This window comes from Hyaena hyaena, unplaced genomic scaffold (genome assembly GCF_003009895.1).
Source record: "Hyaena hyaena isolate Hyena2069 unplaced genomic scaffold, ASM300989v1 scaffold_15, whole genome shotgun sequence".
NCBI classification, from domain to species: Eukaryota; Metazoa; Chordata; class Mammalia; order Carnivora; family Hyaenidae; genus Hyaena; species Hyaena hyaena.
Window position 1 is genome coordinate 571,532 of NW_024080647.1, and position 18,447 is coordinate 589,978.

The 18,447-nt window shown below is 40.2% G+C and overlaps 1 protein-coding gene across 1 annotated transcript in view; it reads right to left on the bottom strand.

Annotated features, from left to right (window-relative positions):
* Nucleotides 1-18,197, bottom strand: part of GLCE (glucuronic acid epimerase) — a 112,095-nt gene extending 93,898 nt beyond the window's left edge. Inside the window, exon 1 of the mRNA XM_039219619.1 lies at nucleotides 18,050-18,197. The gene's annotated coding sequence lies outside the window, so the exon portion shown is untranslated. The remainder of the gene's footprint in view (nucleotides 1-18,049) is intronic.
* Between the last annotated feature and the right edge of the window lie 250 nt (nucleotides 18,198-18,447).

The window sequence follows — 18,447 nt, forward strand, 5'->3', positions numbered from 1 at the left end:
CCAGAAATGATCATTTCAAGGGGACATATATAAGATATATTATTAAAATCTCTTTAAAAGATAACTGACTTTAAATAAAAATACTAACAATAACAATGTACTAAGGGTTTATACATGTAAAAGTAAAATGTATCACAACAGAATAAAGACTAAGACAAGAGAAATGAAAGTATACATTCCTATGGTTCATATTACTATACATAGAATGGTATTAACTTTGAAAGTAGAGAAATTAAAGATGTATACTATAAACATTTATATACTATAAACCCTAAGCAACCACTAAAACAATCAAATAGGCAGTTACAGCTAAAAAGGCAACTAATGTAATAAAAGAGAATCATAGAAAATGTTCAACTAATCCAAAAGAAGACAGAAAAGAGGAACAAAGAACAGATAGGGCAAATGAAAAACAAATAGCAGGATTACAGACTTAATTAAATACAATCACATCAATAATCACATTAAGCGTACAGGCATACCTCTTATTGCGCCTCACTTTTTTACACTCCACAGATAATGGTGTTTTTTACAAATTGAGGGTTTGTGGCAATGTGGTGATGAGGCAAATCCATCAGTGCCATTTTTCCACTAGTACTGTCTCACTTTATGTTTCTGTGTCACATTTTGGTCATTCTCACAATATTTCAAACTTTTTTTTATTATTCTATTTGTTATGGTGATCTATGATTAGTGATTGCAACACTGAAAGCTCAGATGATGGTTAGCAAGCTTAGCAATAAAATATTTTTATTTATTTTTTAATCTTTATTATTATTGAAACACGGCATGAGTGGGGGAGAGGCAGAGAGAGACAGAGACACAGAATCTGAAACAGGCTCCAGGCTCTGAGTTGTCAGCACAGAGCCGGACATAGGGCTCGAACCCACTAACCGTGAGATCATGACCTGAGCCGAAGTCGGACGCTCAACCGATTGAGTCACCCAGGTACCCCACAATAAAGTATTTTTAAATTAAGGTATGTACACTGTTCTTTTAGACACAATACTACTATATACTTAATAGACTATAGTATAGTGAAAACGTAACTTTCATACACACTGGGAAACCAAAAAATTCACCTGACACACTTTAGTGCAATATACTCTTTATTGCAGTGATCTAGAACTGAATCCACTGGTTTCTCTGAGAACAGCAATAAAATTAATAAACATCTAGCCTGACTGATGAGGGGAACAGAGAAAGACACAACCAATATCAGGAATGAAAGAAGTGACAACTTATAGATTCTATAGGTATTAGAAGGACAGTAGGAGAACATGAAAGCTTTATGCCAGTAAATTTGACAAGTTAGATGAAACAAATACAGAATTTGCAAACCACTTCGGTAACAAAGGATTCTTACCTAAAATAAAGAACCCTCAAAATTCAAAAGTAAAACAAAAAATTCAATTAAAAAATGAGAAAACAGGAGACATTTCACCAAAGAGCATATAGATAGCACATATATGTTCAACATCATGAGTCATCAAGGAAATGCAAATTAATACCATGAAGAGTTACCACTATATAACCCTATTAGAACACCTCAAGTAAAAAGTAGTGACAATACCACACGCCAAGGAAGACAGAGAAAACTAGGCCTCTCATACAATGCTCGTGGGAATCTAAAACGGTATACCACTCTGGAAAATGGGCTGACAGCTTCTTAAAATATACTTTACACTTTCTTAAATATTTACCATAATGCCCAGTAATTCACCCGCCTAGACATTTATGCCAGAGAAATGAAACCTCATTTCTTACACAGAAATGTTGGTCACAGCTGCGATGTGTAATAGCCAAAATTAGCAACTGCCCAAATGTCCAACAATGGGTGAAGATTAAACAAACTCTGGTACATCCATACCATTGGATTTTGTTCAGCAATAAAAAGGAATTATTATCCAACAACTTGGATGGATTTCAAGGGAATTATGCTGAGTAAAAGAAGTCAGTCTCAAAGGTAACACACTTTTTGATTCCATTTATGTACCATCTGGAAATGGCAAAGTTCAAAAATGGAGTCCAGACTAGTGGTTACCAGAAGTTAAGGGGATGAATAGGATTATAAAGGATCACGAGGATCTTTTTGGTGATAAGACAGTTCTGTATCTCAGTTGTAACATTGATTACACAAATCTACACATGTGATAAAACTTCAAAGAATTATATACACACCCAAATGAATACATGTAAAACTGATGAAATCTGAACAGAATCTGTGTGTTGTTGCAATGCCAATCTCCTGGGTTTGATATTGCCCTATAGTTATATGAGATGTGACCACTGATGGGAATTGGATGAGGGTACATGGGACCTCTCTGTGCTAATTTCAGAACTTCCTAGGAATCTGTAATTACTTCAAACTAAAAAAAATTTTTACAATACACTAGACCTACACACACACACACACACACACACACACACGCAGTATAAAAGTGTAAAGTGTACTTAAGCAAACCAATGTCTTACTGAGATCTCAGACTTCCAATCTCCTAGCCCCTCTCCAGAAGAAACTACTTCTCATTTTCTTATGTATCCTTCCAGAGGAGTCTTTAACATAGAAGCATAAATGTGTTTATTAACATGTGCATATGTATTTGCATATATACCCACCTACACACAACTTACGTTTTTTTCACAGCTTACTTTTTTATGGTAACGTCAGCATACCGTAAATATTGTCCTGCAACTTATGTTCTTCACTCAATAATGTATTAGAGACGAACTCATGCAGAGCCTTTTTTCTTTCTTTTGATGGCTGTGTGACATCCCATTGTATGCCTGTACAATTATTTATTTAACCTGTACTAAGAATCATTTAGGGGGTGCCTGGGTGGCTCGGTCTAGTTAATATCCGATCAGCTCAGGTCATGATCTCAGGGTCGTGGGATCATGCCGTGTTGGGCTCTTGGGATTCTCTCTCCCTTCCCCTCTGTTCTTCCCCTACTTGCTTGCTTGCTCGCTCTCTCTTAAAAAATAAATAATAATAATAATAATAATAATTTAGGGCTTAAGCATTTAAAGACAAATTCTTTAAAATTATTGAGGGGGCACCTGGGTGGCTCAGTCAGTTATACGTCTGACTTTGGTTCAGGTCATGATCTCGCAGTTCATGAGTCTGAGCCCAGCCATCAGCTGAGAGCCTGGAACCTGCTTTGGACTCTATGTCTCCCTCTCTCTCTGTTCCTCCCCAACTCACTCTCTCACTCTCTCTGTCTCAAAAATAAATAAAGATTTTAAAAACAATTTTAAATAAAACAAATAAGGGGCGCCTGGGTGGCTCAGTCGGTTAAGCATCCAACTTCGGCTCAGGTCATGATCTCACAGTTCATGGGTTCGAGCCCCGCGTCGGGCTCTGTGCTGACAGCTCGCTCAGAACCTGGAGCCTGTTTTGGGTTCTGTGTCTCCCTCTCTCTCTGACTCTACCCTGCTCACGCTCTCTCTCTCAGAAATAAATAAAAAACATTAAAAATTTTTAAAAACTAAAATTGAGTAAAATAAAATTTAACCATTTTAATAGCTAAAACCAATTTTTCCTTTCAAAGAAACTGCACAAATTTACATTCCTGCCTAGAGTGTATAAGTGAGCAATTCTATACATCCTTGCCATGGTTGGGTATTAATGAACTTTTTAATCTTTAACAACCTAGCAAGTGAAAAATGCTCTGCTGTTGTTTAAACTTGTTATTACTAACCCTTGATACTATATAAGACCGTAAGGTGCTGAGAATAAGTGATTTACCCAAGTGAAAATTTTACTATGGGGAATGATAACCAATTAATAAATGGAAAAAAAAGATTGGGGGTACTTGGTGGCTCAGTTGGTAGAACATGTGACTCTTGTTCTCAGGACTGCAGGTTTGAGCCCCATATTGGGTATAGAGATTACTTTAAAGTAAAATTTTTAAAAAATCAGAGTTGAAAAAGTCCTTAGAGAATACTTCATTAAATATTACTCAATACATGCTTTTTAACATCATAATGAGAAATTGTCCCCCCTTTTTCATTTCAATTGTTAAGAATACCTTCATTATGTACCAACATGTCCCTTTGTCTAATTTCCATTCACTGTTCCTAGTTCTATCCCCTGGGGATACAAAAGATATGTTTACTCCTTCTTCCATATGCCATTCCTTCATGTGTTTACCAGAACCACAGATCTGAGTCAGGAAGAATATTAAAGATCATTCAATTACCAATTTGAAAAGCATTCCCATATACCCCACTAAAGTCTTCTTTTTTCCTGGCTGAAAATCTCAAATATTTCAATTATTTTGCAAGTATCTGTTTCAGACACTGCTTCATTCCGATCACCCTCCTCCGAATATACTACTAGCATCCTCCTCAAAATGTGGCAAATAGAACTGAGAACTCAGCTAAAGGCAGAATAGAAGGATAATCAACTTTGTTTTAGACAATCTGCTTCAAAATAATGCTATTTAAGTTGAGTGTGAACCTTTGGGGCAGTATAATAAACCACTGACTCATCAACTTCAGACAAATAAAGAGACCCACCTAAGCATACACCTACTTCAAACAAACATATAAAAAATCCCACCTGTTAACACTCCAAGTCTTCAACACTGTATTTGGGTCAGATTTTTTAAAAAAATCAATTATAAGGCTTTGTTTGTCCCTATGAACTAGACATATCAAATATAAAATTATTACAACAAATATTTTCTTAGGTAGTGTCTCATTATTAGAAATTAGTAAAGGGAGGATCCTGATTCTGTCACATAACATAATTTTGAGAGCACTGGATAAACATCTTTAAAAATTTACTTTTAATGTTTATTTATTATTGAGACAGAAACACAGCATGAGTGGGGGAGGGACAGAGAGAGAGGGAGACACAGAATCTGAAGCAGGCTCCAGGCTCCGGGCTGTCAGCACAGAGCCCAACGCGGGGCTCAAACCCACAAACGGTGAGATCGTGACCTGAGCCGAAGTTGGCCGCTCAACCGACTGGGCCACCCAGGCGCCCCGTGGATAAACATTTTAAATAGGACATGGGGGGAGGCAGCATCCTGAGGGACACCACTAAGAATGAACTACAGTTTAATTTTAACATCAGCCCATTAATCAATCACAAATCCACCTACCTATGCAAGTATTCAGATTACAGTTCTCTAACTTGTCTATAAAGATATCATAAAAGGCTGTCAAATACTATCTGTATAACCTTGGGGGTCCCTTACCTCATTTGTAAAACAGAACTAAATGAGGCAATCTATGTAAAACCATTTAACCCAGGGCCCAGCACAAAATTAAAAATCCAATAAATGTAGCTAGAATTCTGGATCTACTATGGCAGAGTACCTCCTGATGTACTTACCAGTATACTCATCCTGTAAGAAAGGAAGTGAAGCGCGAGGCATGACTTGTTCTCTGGGAACCCATGCTGGCTCCCAGCGATCAGCACCTTCTTCTTTAAGTATCAACAACACGTGTGTTCAAAAATCTGAGAATCTGGGGCGCCTGGGTGGTTCGGTCAGTTGAGCATCTGACTTTGGCTCAGGTCATGATCTCATGGTTTGTAAGTTCGAGCCTTGCATCAACTCGCTGCTGTCAGCACAGAACCCACTTCAGATCCTCTGTCCCCCTCTCTCTCCCTGGCCCTCCCCAGCTTACACTCTCTCTCAAAAATAAACATATATACAAAATTTTTTTTAATCTGAGAATTTGTTCAGGAATGACACCTAGTTCATCAGTTTATTATTATCTGCAACCTTTACTTGTTTTCCAACATTGTATATACTTCCGCAGCTAAAACACTCTTTTACATATAGTAGATAGAGAAATTTTTCGTTGAATTTTCTTTTAAAAATCAGGATGTATTTCTTAGTTTTAATAATCATGGTTATATAAAGATGTCAATGAGGGTACACTAAGTAAAAGGTGTAGGGGAATCTTCTGTACTAGCTTTGCAATTCTCCTGGGAATACATAACTACTTCAAAATTAAACATTTTTAAAAAATTAAGATGATCTTTTCTCACTTCTGATAAATTCGTTCTCTAAATTCCTCAAATAACACCAACCACTATTAGGTGCTCACTCTTTAGCAGCGTTTACAGCCTTATAATTAATCTGAAATAGAAGATATGGATTCCAACAAATAGGAATTCTCATAATACCCCTACTTATCCTAGGCTACACAAAGAATTAGTATTCAGTAAACAATAGCCATCCCCAAATTTTATTTTTGGAAACAAGAGCCTTAAAAGAAATCTATCCTAAAAACAAATATTTTTATGCTTAAAGCATTAAAGCTCTGTACAATCCAATTAAAACCTCTGATTCTGGGGCGCCTGGGTGGCTTAGTCGGTTAAGCGTCCGACTTTCGCTTAGGTCATGATCTCGCGGTTCGTGGGTTCGAGTCCCGCGTCGGGCTCTGTGCTGACTGCCAGCTCAGAGCCTGGAGCCTGTTTCAGTCTGTGACTCCGTCTCTGACCCTCCCCTGCTCACGCTGTCTCTCTCTCTCTCCTAGAAATAAATACAACATTTAAAAAAAAAAAACAAAAACCTCTGATTCTGATTCCTGGGGCACCTGGGTGGCTCATTCGGTTAAGCATCTGACTTCGGCTCAGGTCGCGATCTTGCAGTTCATCAGTTCAAACCCCACGCCCGGCTCTATGCTGACAGCTCAGAGCCTGGAATCTGATTCAGAGTCTGTGTCTCTCTCTCTTTCTTACCCTATCCCACTTGTGCTCTGTCTCTCTCTTTCAAAAATAAATAAATGTTTAAAAAAATTTTTTTAAAAACCTGATTCTTACCGCTCGAATCACATATTTAGCAGTAACATTCAAGTCAAGCTCAAGATCTTTGATGTATGAGACCAATTACCACTAAATAGTACCATTAGCATGAAACCCTTTTTATTTTTTTATGTTTTTTTAAAATTTATTTCTGAGAGAGACAGAGAGAGAGAGAGAGAGAGACAGCATGAGCAGTGGAGGGTCAGAGAGAGAGGGAGATACAGAATCCGAAACAGGTTCCAGGCTCTGAGTTGGCTGTCAGCACAGAGCCTGACACGGGGCTCAAACCCACGAACCATGAGATCATGACCTGAGCCAAAGTCAGGCGCTTAACTGACTGAGCCACCCAGGTGGCCCGTTGAAACCCTTTTTAAAAATATATTTCTGTCATGGATAATTGGTTTCTGAATTAAGTAAATAAGAGTTTAGGAAAATGATAAAATTTTATTTGTAATTACTCAAGTTCAAACTTCTAATGTTAAGCAACAAAGTCATGAAAATTCTGCTAAAACTTGAACTCTCCAACAAAGAAATCCTAAAATACCTAAAAAAAATAAAGTATCTTTCCCCTAAATATCTCCAAATAGGTTTTGTACTTTAGAGTTTCTTTCAGGTATTAACTGTCTAATTTTCAAAAACTTGGCTTTCCTTTTTGGAACAGTACTACAGAACTGGTACTATAAACAGAAGTGCTATTGTCAAAGAATCGATCCAATAATAAAAAGAGCTAAGGCCACTTGTCTTATAGAAAATTACTGCCAAATGCTGCCAGACCCTGCTTTTCTTCCTCCTGGGCTAGTAGCCAGATACTAATCATTTTTAGACCCTTTCTAATTTTTAGTACACAATTTAGTACACAATACCACATCTGAACTAGACAGTATTTTAATGAATGTTCTCCATAATTCGTCTAATGTTCTGGCATACACATATAAACACACACACACACACACGATCTATTACACCTCTGGAAGTATATATAATAAAGTGATTAACACTGGTTGCCTCTCAGGCAACTCTTTGGGTCTTTGAATTTTGTATGTTTTTGTAAAAACTATTCAAAAATTGTCTATTAATTCCAGTTAAAATATTTTACCTTACAAAATAATGCATGAGACTTTCTTTTAAAGATATTTTTAAAATATTTTAATATGTAATTGTTTTAAAAACAATTTACAATGCTGAATGTTCAACTTCAAATATAATAAAAAACACAAATTAAAGTTAAGATCATTTCTGCTTACCAAATTAGAAAAGCTGAATACTGGCATATAAATTGGGAGACCCTTTCGAGAAAGCAATACAGCAATATCTAATTTTTTTAAGGTCTTATTTTTGACTAAAAATTTTTATTCCTGCCCTAAGAAAATAAGTATGTAGAACAATTTATGCAAATATTTTCTTCAATGTCATTAGCAGAGGAAAGTTTTTCAATATTTAGGAATGGTTAAATCGCTACATACCCATTCAATAGAGCACTGTGCTATCATTAAAATTTAGGTTTTGAAATCATTTTAACAAAGTAGGAAAATCTTCATGATATAATGCTTGGTAGAGAATAAACAGCACACTATGAATAAATGTATTCATCAGAAGAAGAAAAAGAAAGTACAACATAACGTTAGTAATATTTACATTTGCGCTGAGCTTAAATTTTTGTCTTTTGTATTTCTCCAAGTTTTTAAAATAAGTACCTAGAACTTATAAAATCGGGGAAAAATACAATATTAACCTATAGAACATAAACACATGCCTTTATTCTTAAACTTATAATACTGAAAAACTGATGTAGTATTTATTTTTGGCTTTTTAAGCTTATTTATTTTGAGAGAGGGGGCTGGGGGAAGAGGTAGAGAGAGAGGAGGAGGAAGGAGAGGGAGAGGGAGAGAGACAGAGACAGAGACAGGGACAGAGAATCCCAAGCAGGCAACGTGCTGTCAGCAAGAGCCCAATGAGGGGCTCAATCTCACAAATTGTGAGACCACGACCTCAAGCTGAAATCAAGAGTTGGATGCTTAACCAACCCGGCCACCCAGGAGCCCCAAATTGATACAGTATTTAAGCAACTGAATTTAAAAAAAAAAAAAAGTTGAAATAAATTAGGTCAAAACCTTCTAATTAATGACATTTAGGGAAACCAATAAAGAGTAACTCAAATTACCGTTGTATCTTAAGATCATTCTTACCATAGAGTAAGCACTACCATAAGTACAAGAAGCCTAGCAGCTAGCTCATTTTTAAATCAATACAATTAAAAAATAAAAGAAGGGGCACCTGGGTGGCTCAGTTGGTTAAGTGTCCAGCTTTGGCTCAGGTCATGATCTAGCAGTTCGAGAGTCCGAGTCCTGCATCAGGCTCTGTGCTGACAGCTCAGAGCCTGGAGCCTGCTTCAAATTCTGTGTGTGTCTCTCTCTGCCTCTCCCCAGCTTGTATGCTCTCTCTCAAAAATGAATAAATGTTAAAAAAATTTTTTTCATAAAAATAAAAATAAAAGAAAATATCAGACTATCATATGGTACACAATATGAAAATTAAATCCCATCAAACAAGATTAATAATGTAATTATGAGTTAAATTATAATGATAGTTATTAGGATAAATAATATCCCTGGAAGAAAGAACTGCTTAAATGAACATACAACATCTAAACTAATAAATATAACCAAACTTTTCCTTTAAATAAGCGGAGTCTGCTACTGGGAAAAGTAGTTATTGATGAATAAATTATCATTTCTCAGACATTAATCTGTATAGTTGCAAATGAAGATGAAGCGTACCCCTAAAATTATTTCCAACACTACTGCCCACTTAACTCACAAGTTTACTATCACTCTTTGCACCCTTCAGTGGGTTACCACTGCCTTAAGGCCAAATTCCTTACACTGGTTAAGACTCATGGGATGGTCCCTGCTTTCACTCCCCACTCCTTCCTTCTCACTGCTTTCTACATCCTAACCCAACTGTGGGCAAGTTGAGCCAGCAACCTTTCCATCACCTGTAAGCAAGTGAGAAGATTCGCATGCACATTAGAGCTTGAAAACCACTGCACCAGCCTTCCTGAATGACCTGCAGATCCTCAAATCTGCCCTGCTGGCTTGCTCTCTGCGCTCTGTGCAAATGCAGTTCCCTACCTAGAGTGTTCTCTCACCCCAACCCCTACAAGGTATCCCATCCACCATGTTTCCTATTAGTCTTTCAAGTCAGCCTAGAAATCATTTCACAAGAAAACTGTGAACTTTTCCAGAATTAGAAAAATATTTCTCAAGATCTCTTCTATCATTGTAGGAGCTCTTATTTGCATTATTCACCAACTAAAGCCATTTCTAGAATTACTTAAGACCATCAAAGAAAGCCTTTGCTTGACATAACTAACACATGACAAAAATAAAAAAAGACTCAAAGCATTTTTACCCACATTACGAATGCATTAGCAAAACTGATTTCAAAGTGTACAGGATGTTTGAAAAATATACAGTAGAACCAAATATCAGAAAAAAATGACCTATTGTCCATTTTCTGGAGGAGGGAGAGCAAGTAATAAGGAATATGGCTTAAAAAAAGGCAAACCCAGATGAAAGAGAACTGTGTAAAGCCTGGATAAAGCTATGTTTTACGTCAGATATAAGAAACAAGTGTGGACCAGAAACAGTTCTCCAACATTTTTAACAAGTTCGAGATAATCTCACAGTACATGATTAGTTACTAATTTATTTTCAATCATTTAATGATCATCTAACATGATCATCTAACATTAAGAATTATGTGTATCTTTCTCTTTCTCTCTATATACACATATATATATGGAGAGGAGATCAACTCCTAACTATTCAGCCAAGGACTTTAACGTTATATCCACCAAAAGACAGTACAAAGTTGTTCACAGTAGCTTTGTTCCTAAGAGTTACAAACTGGAAATGGGCCAAATGTATCAAAAGAATTGAAAAAGTATATGTAAACAACAGAATACCATACTGCAATAAAAAGGAATGAGCTACTGTTAAAAAAAAAACAAACAAACATGGATGAATCTCACAGACATAATGCTGAAGAAAGGAAACCAGGCTGATTCAATCTGTATGAAGTTCAGGAATAAACAAAACTAATCTGTTATGAGAGAAGTCTGAATAATGGTTACCTTTGGGAAATACTGACCAGGAGAGAACATGAGGAAGGTTCCTAAGGTCCTGGAAGTGTGCTATATCCTGCTCGGGTTGGTGACTACATGTTTACACATGCAGAAGTTCATTAAGCTGTTTAGAATTTCTACAGTTCACTATATATGACTTTCTTGAAGTCCCATAAGCTTTTTTTAGAAAATGGAAAATTCCTCTTCCTTAAGCCAGCCAGGAAAGAGGAACAAAGGAAGGAGGAAAAGTTAAATCATTTTCAAATTCCTGCTTTGAAGTTCAATTATCCTATTTATTGAACAAAAATTTGAGCACCTACTTTGAAACAGGTTCTGTTCTGGGCGCTGGAGAGACAGCACCGAATAAAATGAGAAAAACTCCCCGCCCTCATGGATCTTCTAGTACAGTAGGGGTAGAAAGACAATAAAAAACATAGAGTACCCTGGATAACAGAAAGAACAAAATAAAGAAACAAAGCAGGAAAGAGAAATAGGAAGAGAATGTGTGGAAGGGATGCAGTAATTTTAAACAAGGTGGCCAGTCCAGACCTCACAGAAGGGGCGATATTTTTTTTTTAATGTTTTATTTATTTCTGACAGAGAGAGAGACACAGAATCTGAAACAGGCTCCAGCTGGACACCTGACTCCAGCTAGGTGTCAGCACAGAGCCCGATGCGGGGCTCAAACCCACAAACCGCGAGATCACCCTGAGCCGAGGTCGGACGCTTAACCGACTGAGCCACGCAGGCGCCCCAGAAGGGGTGATATTTTAACTAAGACTTGAAGGAAGGGAGAGAGACATGGATGTGTGGAAGAGCATGTTCCAGGCCCCCTGAAACAGACAGAAGTCCAACTGTGACTGCAGGGAAGTGAGCAAGGGTCAGATTACAAACAGACAAAACAAAAACGATGAGAGTTTAAGGAGTTTTACTCCAACTCCTCATTTAAAGATTAACTTAAATCGGGGCACCAGGCTGGCTCAGTGGCTAGAGCTGGTGACTCTTGATTTACGCTCAGATCGTGATGTCACAGTTCGTAGAGTTAGAGCTCCGAGCCCGGCTCTGAGCTGACAACGCGGGGCCTGCTTGAGATTCTCTCTCTCCCTTGCTCTCTGCCCCTCTCCCGCACACGGGCACTCTCTCTCACTCTCTCTCTCTCAAAATAAATTAACATTAAATAAATAAGTAAATATTTTTAAAAGATTAACTTAAGTCAAATCTCTTTTACACAGAAAGTTCTGTAACCCTAGCCTAGCCCAAGCCACCCTGATCTAATCTTCTGAGCTCCTACAGCTGTTTCACTCATGACATCTTCACCTACTGCCTTGCAATTAAATACATACTGTCTCCCACTCCCAAATAACCCAAGCCTCTTCAGGGCAGGGACTGGATTTTTTGCTTTTTTCGTATCTCTATAGTTGCCCAATGGATGGTATTTAAATGGTGACTGGTAAGGCTGATGCCAATAACAACTTCTTCAGGCATAAGATGAGTAAACTGAGGGTAGATTTTTAAAAAGAAAAAAGGAGGGAGGACAGAAACAAAGACTAGGGAACTACGTGAGTTAAGGCACTGAGGCGTCTCCATGTGTCATGATCCAAAGTCCCGATTTTCTCTGAGCTGGGTCCTTAAGACTCTGAGATCCTCAACATCACTTTTTCTAAAAGCCACTCCAGGCTTTTTTCTTGGGGGGGTGGGGGGGAACACAGGGGGAAACAGGCACCCGGTATTCCTTTCAAGTAATGGTTTTATTACACCTATGTGCACAGCTAGCTTAACAAAGAAAATCTTAACCAATCAGCTGTGTGATCTTGAGCAAGTCATTCAACTACTCTTGCTTGTGTCAGTTCCCTCCTATGCTACGTGAAGGGCGGGATTAAATGATCTCAGAAGTCCAATCTCAAATTCTCCCTACTTTGGCTTTTTTGAAAAAACTGAATGAATAAACATTACAACCTATTTCTTCGATTTATAAAACGAATAAAATATCTTTGAATAATTTGAATACGCTGAATAAGCAGTCACTTCAAAAAGCAGCATGGTATTTGGAAAAGCACAGAACGTGGAGTCCAACAGACCTGAATCTAGTTATAGCATGCTGCTTAGTAGATAATGACCCTGAGCAAGTATTAAATCTTCAGCCAATAAATAGACAATATGAAGACACACCTGCACTGACAACAATCATGTCCCACACAGAAAGCAGCCAGGGAGGTAAAAAAATACCTACCACATCACTGATATCAAGATCTGAAATACCCAAACCAGTTTATAACTTTCCTACCAATTTTAGTTACAGGGATTAGTGGTTGCCGCCGAATCTGCACGTTTAACGGAGGAACCCTTAACTCCTATAGTGCCGGCAGTCTTCTTAAATATGAGGATAAGAACTATAGATCTAGTATCAGTTTGTGGTCGTAGGGGTAAGAGAATAAGATAATTCAAAAAACCCCAAAGTTTAGAAAAATAGGACAAGACTGAGATTTGGGCTTAACTCGGACATTATGAAAATGATCAATTTTGGCACAGAGAGTTCAACCCTGTAATGAGAGCCAACTGCGTAAAATAAGCAGCAGAGGTTCAAAAAGTAGTAAGACAAATATAAATTTGGCTTTGAGTCCAGGAGGACCCCGCGACAGACATAAATAATTACAGCATACTACTGAACGTAAGAGAATGAATGAACGAGACAGAGAGAGTGCATAACTCGGTGGGGTAAGGAAGAGGGACGACCAGAAGACTTAAAAAGCAGATAGTGCTTAAGTTGTATCTTGGAAAAGCAGTAGGCTTTGTCAGCAAGACAGGATAAAGCAAGGCATTCTAAACAGTGGGGAGAATATATGAGAAGGCTCTGAGTCAGGAAACAGTATGACTCTTTCAGTGAATTGACTGGATTAGTACAGTTGAAGCCTCAGATTTACGGCGGGGGAAATGCAGGAAATGAGCCAGATGATGAAAGGCCTAGTAACGATAAAGAGTTAGAATTAAATGTGTGCTGTAGGTAAAGGAGAAGCATGCATTTGAGGAAAGAAGCATTGAACAGATTTGCATTTCAGAAGTCACCTTGGCAGGTGGGTAAAGGATGGATTCAAGGGGGTCAACCACCAGAGACCTCATCCTACACCCAAAGTTAAATAAGTACATTACCTTATCACACCGATACTCTATTACAGAACCAGAAATCAGAAATGAAAAAAAAGTAATGCTTTAACAGATAAAGCTAAAGCATTAAAAGAAAATCATTTACCTTCATGAATGTATATTCTGGAATTAAATGGTTCCTATATATCTTAAACAGAAAGAAGTCTCTAAAATTAGGTATCATATATAAAAATTACATGGATCTAGTTGTATCCTGAGAACCGGCTACTCTTTCTTGAGGCATCCATTCCTTTCTGTAAACAGAATACTGCTGACAGGCAACATCAAAACTAATGCAAAAGAATCCTTGGAATTGGAGTTTACACTGATTATTGACCGGGACTTCTCTTTAATTTTATATATATGGAAACTAAGGCCCTAAGAGCTAAGAAATTACCCAAGGTCATATGGCTAGTAGCACAGTGGAGATTGGAATTCATCTCTTATGATTTCCTTTCTAAAAACTGCTTTAGTGTATTACATTGATAATTCCAGAATTTTGAACAGTGACCCATTATAGTAATGAAATATAAATAGCAATAATAAATTACAGTAATAATGAACCATAAAATTATTTTCGTTTCATAGGCCTCAGAAGAGAAACAAATCTATTAGATGTGTGCATAGGTTCGACAAAAGAAATCTCTTCCTGAAATCTGTGCCACAATATGAACATCTCCATCCCCACCACAGAAATACAACGCATTCTTGTCCAAGGAGTTTAAAAACTTCCCTTCTCAAACTTGGAAATAATTGAATTTTAAAAAAGAAAGGCCTTAAATTGTTTTATTTTTTTAAGTTTATTTATTTGAGAGGAAGAGGAAGAGGGAGAGGTAGGTAGGGGCAAAGAGAGAGAAGAAGAGAGAATCCCAAGCAGGCTCGGCACTGTCAGCGCAGAGCCCCATGTGGGGCTCAAACTCATGAGCCATCAGACCATGATCAGAGCCGAAATTCAGAGTTGGCTGCTTAACGGAGCCACCCAGGCATACCTAATTTATTTTTATACCATTAAATATCCAACATCTTTAACATGTGTTAACATTTTATTTAGAGCCCAGTAATGCTCTGCTTACTCTGTTGTGCTCCCCACCCCCTATAATTTTAGATTCTTGAAATACATTTTTTCCTTCGCTAGTATACACAATGGGAGTGGCAACACTGACAAAATGCCTTATTAATACTGTACATTTCAAAATTTGCATAGTTGACCAAAAGGTTTTCATTTCAATTTTCACTTGTTAATGTCCACTCATTGAAATAGATTCAAATAATAACAAAAGTATAAAATTATACTTTTTACAGCTCTCCTCCATGCCTCTGCAATGCTTTCTTATTAAAGAATGCCCAAAGGGGCGCGTGGGTGGCCCAGGCAGTTAAGGGTCTGACTCTTGATTTCAACTCAGGTCATGATCTCGGTTTGAGAGTTTGGGCCCTGCATGGGGCTCTGTGCAGTCAGCACAGACTGGGATCTCTTTCTCTTTCTCTCTCAAAAATAAACAAACAAACACTTAAAAAGAGAATCCCCCAAATACTTAAGTTTGATGTGTCTCCTTACAGACTTCTTTATGCTTATATAACAAAAGGTGCTAAGCCTCGAAGAGTCAAAATATATTTAACACTCAAACTCTACTGATAATTCAATCTTTCTTTAGTAATTCGGAAGATAGATCATACCTTACTTGGTTTCTGGTTATGACAACAGACATGTATTATATTATTACTCAGAGGTTATTTTAAAAAGTGAGCTGAACTCCAATGTTTCTTCATTATCAGCATCTCAGTTATTTTATGTATTCATTTTATTTGCTGTCTCTCGCTCCACATGGGTTATATGTGAGCTGGCATCACGGTACCTCCAATGCTGTGACACCTAGCAGATAAAGATTTGTTGACTGATTAATAGGTTTACTTTGAAATCATGAAAGCTGCCCTTTTTTCCAAGTTACTGAAATCTGCTTAATTTATCATTTGTCTTTATCAAAAATAATGAAGGGGGGAAAAAATGGTCTGCTTAGGGTTTTTTAACTATAGTTCCACCCAGATACCTGCTCAACTGATCAGTTTTGACAGCCATAAAAGTCAAGGAGGCATTTGGGTTTGAATTAGAACTAAAGCAAAAAACAAACAAACAAACAAAAAATCGGAAACTCTTCAGAGAGTTAAATATTGCTATGCAGGATTCCCTCCTTTTTAAAACATGATGGCAAAACTCAAGGATTAAGTACACTGCCCCTAATCTTTCTGCTTCCAAGATAAAAAGATATGTCAATCTAAAAAAAAAAAAAAAAAACTGACACTAAGAAAAAGACTAAGGCAGGAAAAGTCTTTGCTTTGTCCAAGTCAAATTTGTCTGTTTACCCAAAATTACATAATTCTTGTGAATATGGGCTCCACCGCCTGCCACATCAGGCTTCATTTACAGGCCTCTGTGATGAAGTAGCTATCTAACCTGAAGAAATGTCAAGCAGATGCACAGACTTTCCAAGCTATACATTTATTTTAAAAAAAAAAAAAAAAAAAGCACACATACACATACATACAGGCCATTTGATTTGAATTTCACCAAAGACTGGGCTAGTTCCCAAGAACTCTCCATTAGAGTCCAGACGGACTCAAGCTTTACACTGAAACCGTTCAGCAGGATTCTCTTAAAGACCTGTGAGCCAGCCATCCTTCCAGGTCTCAAATGACGCAGAGCTCTCGCTTTGGGACTTCAAATTCCAATACGGTGTTTGGAACTCAAACTTAAAAGCTCTCCCTCTCCACGAACGGTTTTCGGAGGGCAGAGAGAAGCCGGGACACACGTACTTCCCAGCACTACTGGACTCTACCGAGCACGCAGGCAAGACTTCAGGAACAGATCTAATAACGCAGATAAGCAGAGCGGACTCGAGGAAAGTGAGGCCAAAAGCACACGGCCTTCCCCATCTTCGGCGCCGGGCGCGCTCCACCTGAGAACAGTCGCCTCCGAAAACCACCTACAGTCTACACCGCACCTAAGGCGCGGCCACTCTCACGCTCCTGGGGCAGCGAGACCAGCACGCCCCCACAGGGATCCCGGGGCAGGGAAAAAGCAAACTGCAGAACAAACCCACGGTTTCTCCAACTAAGGAACGACCCCGATCGATCTTCCCACGGAGCACCATCTCGTCCAGGAAAGAGACCCGTTCCAGGACGCTGGCCGGCCACAGACTTGTCCGGCGGGCCGGCTCGGGGCGTCACCGGGGAGCCCCCCGAGCCCACCCAGGCGCCCGCTGAGCCGAGCCCTCCGTTCGAGATCACCCCGCGGAGACCCGCTAACCCGCCCGGTCGCCCCCCGGAAAGACCGGAGAACATGCCAAGTTACCGCCCCCCTCTGGGCAAAACAGAAACCCGAGAAAAGACGCCGGGCTCCGCCGAGCACCCTTACGCCCCCGGCAGCCCACCAAGGCGGCCCGACCCCTGCAGGACGCCGACACATCGCCCTCCCGCCGGGAGACCCGGATAAACAGAACCCCCCTCCCCGGAACCCTAATACGCTGCTTCTCCACCCAGGGATGCGAAACACTCCCGCTCAAAGGACCCCTGAAAACCCCCTAATGATCTGCCCCTTCGGAGACCTAGGACCTGCTAAACTGAATCCTCTGCACCCAAAGAGCCTGCGACCGCGGTAAGAGGACCCCCCCCCACTTGCTCCGGAACCCTGCTACGCCACCTCGAGGAACCCCCAGGACCCTGATAAATCTCCCTTGACCCTGAGGCGGGACCCCGTGCGCCGCCACCCACCCCCACCCCGAAGTGGAAGAGCCCCAAGACCCCCCAAGAAACAGCGTCGCCCCAGGAGCCGCCACGCCGCCCTGGGGCGCCCGCAGCCGGGTCCCACCCCGCCGCCTGCTGCCCCCAGCGCTCCCGAGCCCCGCCAAGCAGCGCCGCGCAGCCCGCGGAGCCGCCCCCGTCGGGAGCCCGCCCGCTCCGGCTGCTCCGAGTCCCAGCTCCCCGACCGCTCGGCAGCCGAGACGCGCTCCGGGCTTCCTTACCTGGGGGCGCCGGAGGGCGAGCGGACCGAGGAGCCCTGAGGAAGAGAAGGCGGCGGCAGGGAAGGGGCGGCCCAGGCCTGCGGCTGCCGCAGCTCGAACCTCTCCGCGAGGAAGCGCTTGTGTGAGGAGAGCCCTCCCGCTTCGCGCGCAGCCGGGAGACCAAGCCACAGCCGTGCCCACCGCTCTTCCCGCGAGATCCCAGCCACGGCTAGGGGCGGCCGCGGCGGCCCGAGTGACAGCCCGGAGCGCCTATCAGCGGCGGCGCTGGAGGCGGGACTCGGAGCCCTTTGGGACCAATTGTAAAATAGAAAAGGCGATTCGTCCCGCCCACCGCTTCTCCCCTCCCCCGCCCCTCATAATTAACTGGGGGCAAAAGTAGTAGCGACCTTACCTAGTCA